General features: G+C 57.8%; 1 long non-coding RNA gene and 1 pseudogene across 1 annotated transcript in view; both read left to right on the forward strand.

Annotated features, from left to right (window-relative positions):
• Positions 1-6,522, forward strand: part of LOC102261027 — a 16,227-nt pseudogene extending 9,705 nt beyond the window's left edge.
• A 994-nt stretch (positions 6,523-7,516) lies between these two features.
• Positions 7,517-7,987, forward strand: part of LOC106727726 — a 5,931-nt gene continuing 5,460 nt past the window's right edge. Inside the window, exon 1 of the long non-coding RNA XR_001363959.1 lies at positions 7,517-7,701. This is a non-coding gene — a long non-coding RNA (uncharacterized LOC106727726). The remainder of the gene's footprint in view (positions 7,702-7,987) is intronic.

The following is a 7,987-nucleotide window of genomic DNA, read 5'->3' on the forward strand; positions in this document are numbered from 1 at the left end:
GACTGAGGAGACGGGACTAGGCAGTGTGGGACCCGGTTGGATCCTGGACAGAGAGCGGGACAGAGAGAGGGTGTCAGTGAGAAACTGGTGAAGCTGAATAAAGACTGTGGCTGAGTTGAGAGCATTAAGCAGTGTTAGCTCTTCAGCTTTGATACGCTGGTGACACGAGATGTCAGAAGTGGGGGTGCTGGTGACGGGAGACGTTGGCACTGAGGTTCCTGGTGAAAAGCTGTGAGGACCTCTCTTCTCTTTGGCTTACCTGATGTGAATCTAAAAGCACTTCAGCAGAACACGGTGGCCGATTCCAAGGCGGCTCCTTGGAGCTGGCCGGCGAGCAGTGCCCGGCAGGACAGAACAGGGGCAGGCACCACGGATGCCTTCAAGGTGGTGCTGGAGGGACCAGTCCCTTGGGGCTTTCGGCTGCAAGGGGGCAAGGACTTCAGTGTGCCTCTCTCCATCTCCCTTTGCCTCACGCCTGGAGGCAAAACTGCACAGGCTGGGGTAGCTGTTGGCGACTGGGTGCCGAGTATCTATGGCGAGAATGCTGGAGGCCTTACGCACATTGAAGCCCAAAACAAGATCCCAGCCTGTGGGGAGCGCCTCAGCCTGGGTCTCAGCAGGGCCCAGCCGGCTCAGAGCAAACGTCGGAAGGCCCTGGCCCCTGCCTCGGACCCCTCGGATACACCTTTGCACCCAGCACTTCCCTCAACAAGACAGCGTGGCCCTCCTGGGCGCCCCTGCTGGCTGACAGCACCCCACAGCAGAATGGACAGCTGCTCAACCGCTGGTCCCAGACGCCAGCAAGCAGCGGCTGATGGAAGACACGAAGACTGGCGGCCACGGCCCGGAACGGCCAATCCCGTTCCTTCCGCATCCTTGCCCATCTCACGGGCACCGAGTTCATGCAAGACCCGGACGAGGAGCACCTGAAGAAGTCAAGGGAACAGTGTGTCCTGGAGCTGCAGAGCCCACGCTACACCCGCCTCCAGGACTGGCACCGCCAGCGCTCTGCCCACGTGCTCCACGTGCAGTCATGGCCCGGCGCTGGCTGGCCAGCTGTCCTCTCTGCCTCTCTCTCTCTCCCTCCTGCCCAGGGCACCCCTGGTGCCTCCAGCTTTTGCCTGCCTGTCCCACCTCTTTTCTGCTCCTGTCCTGAGCCTCCTGCTGGCCTGGCCCTGGCTGCCCGCCTGGCACAAGGGCCCGGCTTCATCTGCCACTGCCTTCCCTCTTGGCCCTCTAGTTCTACTGTCGACCAGGTCTGTGCTGGCTCGGGCATGGAAATAAACACCCAGTCCTCCTTTCAAAAAATAAAAATAAAATCACTTCAAATAGCGAGTTTACAAAGTATCACAATATAATAGAACACAGATTATAAAATACCAAAATGTTCACAAATTTTTGTTAAAAATAGCTTAAGTAGTAGGAATTAAATAATACATGTCTCAAATACATGTCATACTTTTACAAACTGGGGAATTTAGGAAAATCTGTTTGGCTATACAGACTATTTCAGGCACCTCCTGAACTAGAACACACTGGTGGTGGGTCCCGCTGTGCCCTCCACACCCCTTTACAATCTGAACCCGGAACTGAGACCAGCGGGGTCCTCACATTCCAGACCAGGGATGCGGGGGGAGCCCTGGAGGAGGCATCACTGGGCCTCCGGGCTTTGGCTTGGTTTGTTGCTTTTCTGATCCTTCAGGAGAGCCTGTGGCTGCCCGGGGCCCCACGCGCAGCCTCCTTTGGCCGACAGACAGGCTGAAGGGCTGCTCCCAGAATCGCGTATTCAGCGTCACATTTGGAGACCAAGACATTGTGCACATCAGACTCAACTGAAGAGGAGAAAACAAGGGCTCGTTGCTGAGAAGCTGGGCCGGGAGACTCCGCAGAATTCCGGGGAGGATTTCACAGAGAGCTGTCCACCCCTGTTCGCAGAGCCAGGCTCCGGGAATCACCTACCCAAAACAGCTCCCAGTGTCCAAAAATTAGAGTTTCTGCGACAAAACACACACACACAAAACAATCGGCTCAACCAGGCATCTGTTACATTTCAGTTCACTAGGTTCTTTGAGAATGAAAGGAATTTAAAAACAGCAGTTTATTAGTGTTTGTGTCTTACCCTCTCTGCGCGCATATAACACTTGTCAGAATAAACACTAAAAGGAAGATTAATCTATTTTTTTAATACAGATGTCTGTGGTTTCAACACTCGCTGTGGGAGTCTCTCTCTCTCTGAAAGAACTTCAACCCAAACATTCGTTTCTGCCACTAAATGTAAACGGTTCTGCTCCTTCGGACGGAAGCTGCAGTCATTGACTTGACCGAGACCTTAGGTGCGTATTTACAAGTCAGTGTGCAGAAGCCCAAGCCAGCGATAAAAGAGATGAACAACAGGTGGCAGCTGTCTGAACAGTCAGATGTCAAGCTGTAAAGGCCTTGGCGCCCACCAGTGTGACTCAGTGGCTGAGCATCGACCTGTGAACCAGGAGGTCCAACTTCGATCCCGGTCAGGGCACACGCCCGGGTTGCGGGCTCAATCCCCTGTGTGGGGCGTGCAAGAAGCAGCTGATCAATGATTCTCCCTCATCATTGATGTTTCTATCTCTCCCTTTCCCTTCCTCTCTGAAATCAATAAAATATATATATATTTTTAAAAAGACCTTGGTGACAAGCAGGTTACAGCAGCTATGAGAAAATTAAGATGAAATGAGCAAAGGTGAGCAAAGGGAGATGATGCCTGTGCTTTGTTGCCGGCAGGAACGCGGCACCTCGGGGAGGGAGGGTCGCTTTTTGAGCCAATGACCCTGCCTGGGCTACGAAGCTGGTCCAGCCTACAGCACTCGCCTGGGGGCCCTCAGCACGGGAGCCCCGCCTGTGATCTGGGGTCAGACAGATGAGGGACAGAGCTCCTCAGAGGCCGGGGTCAGTGAGGCCCCCAGGGGGGCCCGTTGACGAGACAAGTGGCACATCAGAACAGGACCCCGGGCTTTAACAATAGTCCTGCATCATGCAGAGGTCCTTGCAGCCAGACACGCGCCAGGTCCAGGACCTCAAGCCAGGGGCCCGCTGCCTCCCCGTCACCCTGTCCCTTTAAATCAAGCAAACCATATTTTTATGCTACTCTATTTTAAAAAAAATCTTCAGGTGGACAGAAGATAATAGTCACTGTCTCAACAACTTATCCCAACTTATTCCTCTCGGGTTAAAGCACAGCCACCCCCTCTGGCCCCTCCTCCCCGCTGGCGTCCCCACAGGGACTAATAGAGCAACTGGCACTGTGCACAGAGCCTTAAAAATATCTCCACCCTCGGAGCTGAATTCCACCTGTAGGACGCGCTACCAGATAAGTCAATAGCCTGGAATACAAGAAGAGGACTGAGTACAAATTCATTGCAGAGTTAAAAATAGGGGCGAGAAATTGGGATCGGTCTAAATACCCAATCATGTGAGGTGAACCCTAAAGCGTGCACACGTCAGACTGTGCAGGTTTGAGTGTCTAGGAAGAGTTGAGAGTAGCAGGGCAGACATGCTGAGTTACTGGGAAATAAGATGGAAACAACGTGTCTTTTCTCCTGGGGCGGGGGGCGAGAGGGGGGTGGCGAATAGAAGAAGAGAGACCCAGAGAGAAATGAGGAAAGCGCACATTTGGTGGTCCAATGTCAAGATGAGCTGTGGATACATTCTCCTTATGCTTCTTAGCATATTCTAAAACTCGTATAGTACAGTCCCATTCCCAAAGGCATCATTTTGTTCAGGGATTCCCCAGCTCTTAGGTTATTCTTATCACAAGAAAATAACGCGTATACCTGTTTAAACAAGTTTGTGCCAGTACGTGTACAATGAAAAGTCTCCGGCCCCCCACCCGCCCCGACTCCTGGCCGTCCAAGGTTTTAGAAAGTCGGTCACAGAATTCTCGATGCAAATGTACAAACAGCCACGTGCTATACATTCCACACCTGCTCCTCATCCAGGCTCCTCACCGGTCACCAGGGAAGGACCCGGAGGCTCCCCTGTGAACCAGGGCTGGGCTCAGGGTGAGCCTGTGGGTGACGGTGGCCAGTGCAGGCCCCGGAAGGGCTCGCCCGAGCACACAGCACACGAGAGCGTGACTGTGCAGAAAACAAACATCCTGCCAGGCCCCGTGGTGGCCACTGGGCAGGGACGTGGGTGCAGAAGTCCCACCCGTCTGTGCAGCTGGCCTGCTCACGAGCTGGCGAAAGCTGCCTCCGTGGCCTCTGTGGTGGCCTCCCAGGCTCTGCAGGCTGTGCCCCCGCCCCTGTGCTCCCCTCCCAGAGGGTCCTCAGGGGCTAAAGGTCCGGAGCGTTGCCCTGAGGGGGGTGGGAGCTCCACTCTAAGATGCTGCAGGTCGCCATCCTTTCCCAGAGAGGGCCAGAGGAGATGGTGGGGACCACACCGTAACCCCCTCCATAGTGGGATGGCCGGCCCACAGGGGTGGGTGGAGGGAAGAGGGGACAGGATGCTCCTGGGGCTCCCAGGGGACACTGCAGCCCAGCCAAGCTCCAGGAGGTCACCCCTAAGCTCTCTAAAACGCACAAAGGGCCCCGCTGGTGTGGCTCGGTGGTTGAGCACTGACCTATGAACCAGGAGGTCACGGTTTGATTCCTGGTCAGAGCACATGCCCAGGTTGCCGGCTCAATCCCCATGGGGGGTGTGCAGGAGGCAGCCGATGGATGATTTTCTCTCATCATTGATGTTTCTATCTCTCTCTCCCTCTCCCTTCCTCTCCGAAATCAGTAAGAATATATTTATAAGACAACAACAACAAACGCACAAAGGTGCACGGGGAGGCGGGCACCGCCTGGGGGGCCACACGCTCCTGCTCACTCCTGCTCTTGCCCTGGGGGGGCCCTGCTCTGCCACAGGATCTGAGGGGACACATGGGCACTGTCATCACACACCATAGGCTCCCATGGCAGCCTGGAGCTGAGAGACCTGCACCCGCCAGCCCGACACCCCGTATCTGGGCACAGCCCCACCCCAGTTCCTGTGAACAGGTGAGAGCCTCCTCCCCATGGGACAGTCAGCCAGTCACCCTGGGACCAGACGGGAGGGCCGGGGAGGGACTGAAGGCGGTGATAGCAGAAGCCCAGTCACACGCTGGCTCCTGCCACAGAGGGTCGCAGCCCAAGGCCCACAGTAGTGACCCCCTGCCCCTGGAGCGGCATTCCAGTGGGACAAATTCTGGGGCAGGGGAGGGCTGGGCTGGGGTCTGAGAGAGGGACAAGGGATGGCCAAGCAGGACCTCGCCGAGCATGTCGGGAAGACCTGAGCAGGGCCCGGGTCCCTGCAGGAAACCACAGACTTCCTGCAGTAGCGGCACCTCCAGGGCAGACCGTCTGTCTGTTCATGACACCCCCGCCCCCCCGCCCACTGTCCAAGGAGCTGTTCTTTGAGACTCCGTTTTTGCTGGTTTCTCTGAATTATGTCAGCAAGAACCAGAGTGCTTCACCCAGGGAGGCTCTGATGGTGACAAGGGGCGGCCAGCGCACTGTGCAGGGCAATGTGCACGGGGAGATGTCAGCCTCTGGCACACGGACCACAGGTCCCCGGGAGACAGGGCCACGGAAACCCGGGGCCCCGCCTGGGAGCCCCTGAGCACAGCATGGGGAGGAGGGGGAGCCTGGGCCACAGCCTCAGGGGCCACTCGGGCCTCCCCACACCTGAAGGCCAGTTAGCGTCCTGGGTCCCCTGGGTGTGTGTGTGGGGGGGGGGGGGGGTTACTGCCCAGGGGCTGTGGAGGTGCCGGTTCTCTGGTTTAAAGGGGAACCAGCTGCCCTTGAGGGGACCTGAGCGCAGAGCAGCTTCCTGGTCTCCCACCAGCACCTGCTGGCGAGGTGGATCCCAGCGCCATCCTTGCTCAGAAAGCTGCTGGCCACCCACAGGGCCGCACGCTCCTCAAGGCTGCTCCCCACAGAGCACCCTCCAACCTTGAGGTGTGGGAACCTGTGTTAGGGACCCTTCCAAACAAAACAGTCATTGTTGTGGCTGCTCACCAGTCACAGTATCACCTGGTTTTCAAATACATTAGCACGGGATCGCCTGCCCCTCCCAGATGCCGAGGGGGTGGGGGGGTCCCTGTCCCTGGGCTGTGGGCCAGCCCGCGGAGACCAGTGCCAACGCCCTCCTCTGTGCGTCTGCAGGTGCGGGAGACGCGCTGTGCTGCGGGAGACGCGCTGTGCTGGCTTCTGCGTCTTGTTTGCCAGACGGGTGGGGATCTACCCACGTTCTGTGCGTCTCCATCTCCTGGACAAGCCGCCAACGCCCTCCTCAGGACGAGGGCTGTGCGTCTGCAGGTGCGGGAGAAGCGCTGTGCTGGCTTCTGCATCTTCTTTGCCAGACGGGTGGGGATCTACCCACGTTCTGTGCGTCTCCATCTCCTGGACAAGCCCCCGGTGGCCTCCATCCCTGGTCCAGACCACACTGCCCCCACCCCGATGTCGGGATTGGCAGGTGTGCACCCTGTCCCAGGAGTCTGTGCTGCACATGCGGCGCAGCGACTGAGCGACTGTCGGGGCACTGTCTCCCCTGGATATCAGGACCACGTCCGGACACCGAGGAAGACCGAGGTAGGGGCCCGGGCGCGCCGTGTGTGGGTGGCAGGAGGCGGGCACACGGCAGACAGAGGACAGGAGCCGGTCAGGATCCCAGCTGCGACCCGGGGAGCCCGGGCAGAGGAGGAGAGGGGTCCAGTTTTCAGCTCTGCAGACACTCGACCTTGGCTGCCTTATTCGATTTGGGGGGCTTGGGGGGAAGTCTATTCGGAGTGACAGACTAGGTTTCTTCGGTGCCGGTGGTGCTCCTGATCCGTTCGCGGGAATTGGGAAGCTCAGGGGACATGCAGAGTTAAAGCGTCGCCTGGGGGGCCAAAGGCGGTCTCCCAAACTCCCTCCTTAGCTCTGGTTTCCAGGTTCTACAAGTAGCACGCACTCAGCATAACACTTCACAATTTTTCTTTAAAAAATAAGAAAACAGCTACTTGCAGTTGCGCTGCCTTCCCAGAAGCATAACCACTGTATTCTTCACAGACCATCCCTTCAGACAACCCTCCGCTACATACTAACATCAAGGGGCTCGGACACCGCCTGCTTTTTTAAAAACCTCAATCTATGAGGCTTCTTGGGATTCGCCATCGAGAGAAGGCGTTCTTGCCCGGCCGGTGTGGCTCAGTGGTTGAGCGTCGACCCAGGGTTTGATGTTCGATTCCCATCGGGCACATGCCCGGGCTGTGGGCTCGATCCCCAGAAGGAGGCAGCCGACCGATGATGTTTCCCTCATCACTGATGTTCCTATGTCTCTATCCCTCTCCCTTCCTCTCTCTAAAGCATCAATAAAAACCTATTTTTAAAAGAGAGAGAGAGAGAGAGAGAGAAGGCGTTCTTGTCCCTGCCGGCAATCTGGCAGAGAGAGTCGCCGAGCTGCCCTCGGGCTCCCGGGCGCCCGGGCGAGGACGCGTGCCCACCAGTGAGTGCGTGCAGGAGCCAGATGGTCTCCAGGGGCCGCGGCCAGACTGAAGGCAGGTCGCCTTTCCGGCACCGAGCTGACGCCAAGACCGGCCACCAAACTCATATAAGAGGAAGCGCCCGGAGGCACCTAGGCACGCGCCGGGGACGGGGACGGAGACGGCACCGAGGGCGCCCGCTGCCCAGGAGGTCTCCGGTTTGGGTGAGAAGCGACTGAAACGTAAGCTCTGTCTGAGGGGAATTCCACTTTGTTTATAGCTTTTCCCTCTCGGGTTGGTGATGCGAATGCCCCGGCGGAGCAGCCGCTGGTGCTCACCTGTCCACGGCTCACCTGCCTCCAGGTGTCTCCTCGCTGTGCCCTCCTGGCTCTCCGGGCCCCTGACCTGTGGTTTCTCACCCGAGAAGGTCTGGGGCTGCTCAGGGGCTGAGCCAGGAGCAGCTGGTCTCGGCTTCGTTTCTACTCGGTTTCAATGAACCCATTTCTCTGGGGGCGGGGGGGGCGGGGG

The sequence above is a fragment of the Myotis brandtii genome, unplaced genomic scaffold (genome assembly GCF_000412655.1).
Source record: "Myotis brandtii unplaced genomic scaffold, ASM41265v1 scaffold112, whole genome shotgun sequence".
Classification (NCBI taxonomy): Eukaryota; Metazoa; Chordata; class Mammalia; order Chiroptera; family Vespertilionidae; genus Myotis; species Myotis brandtii.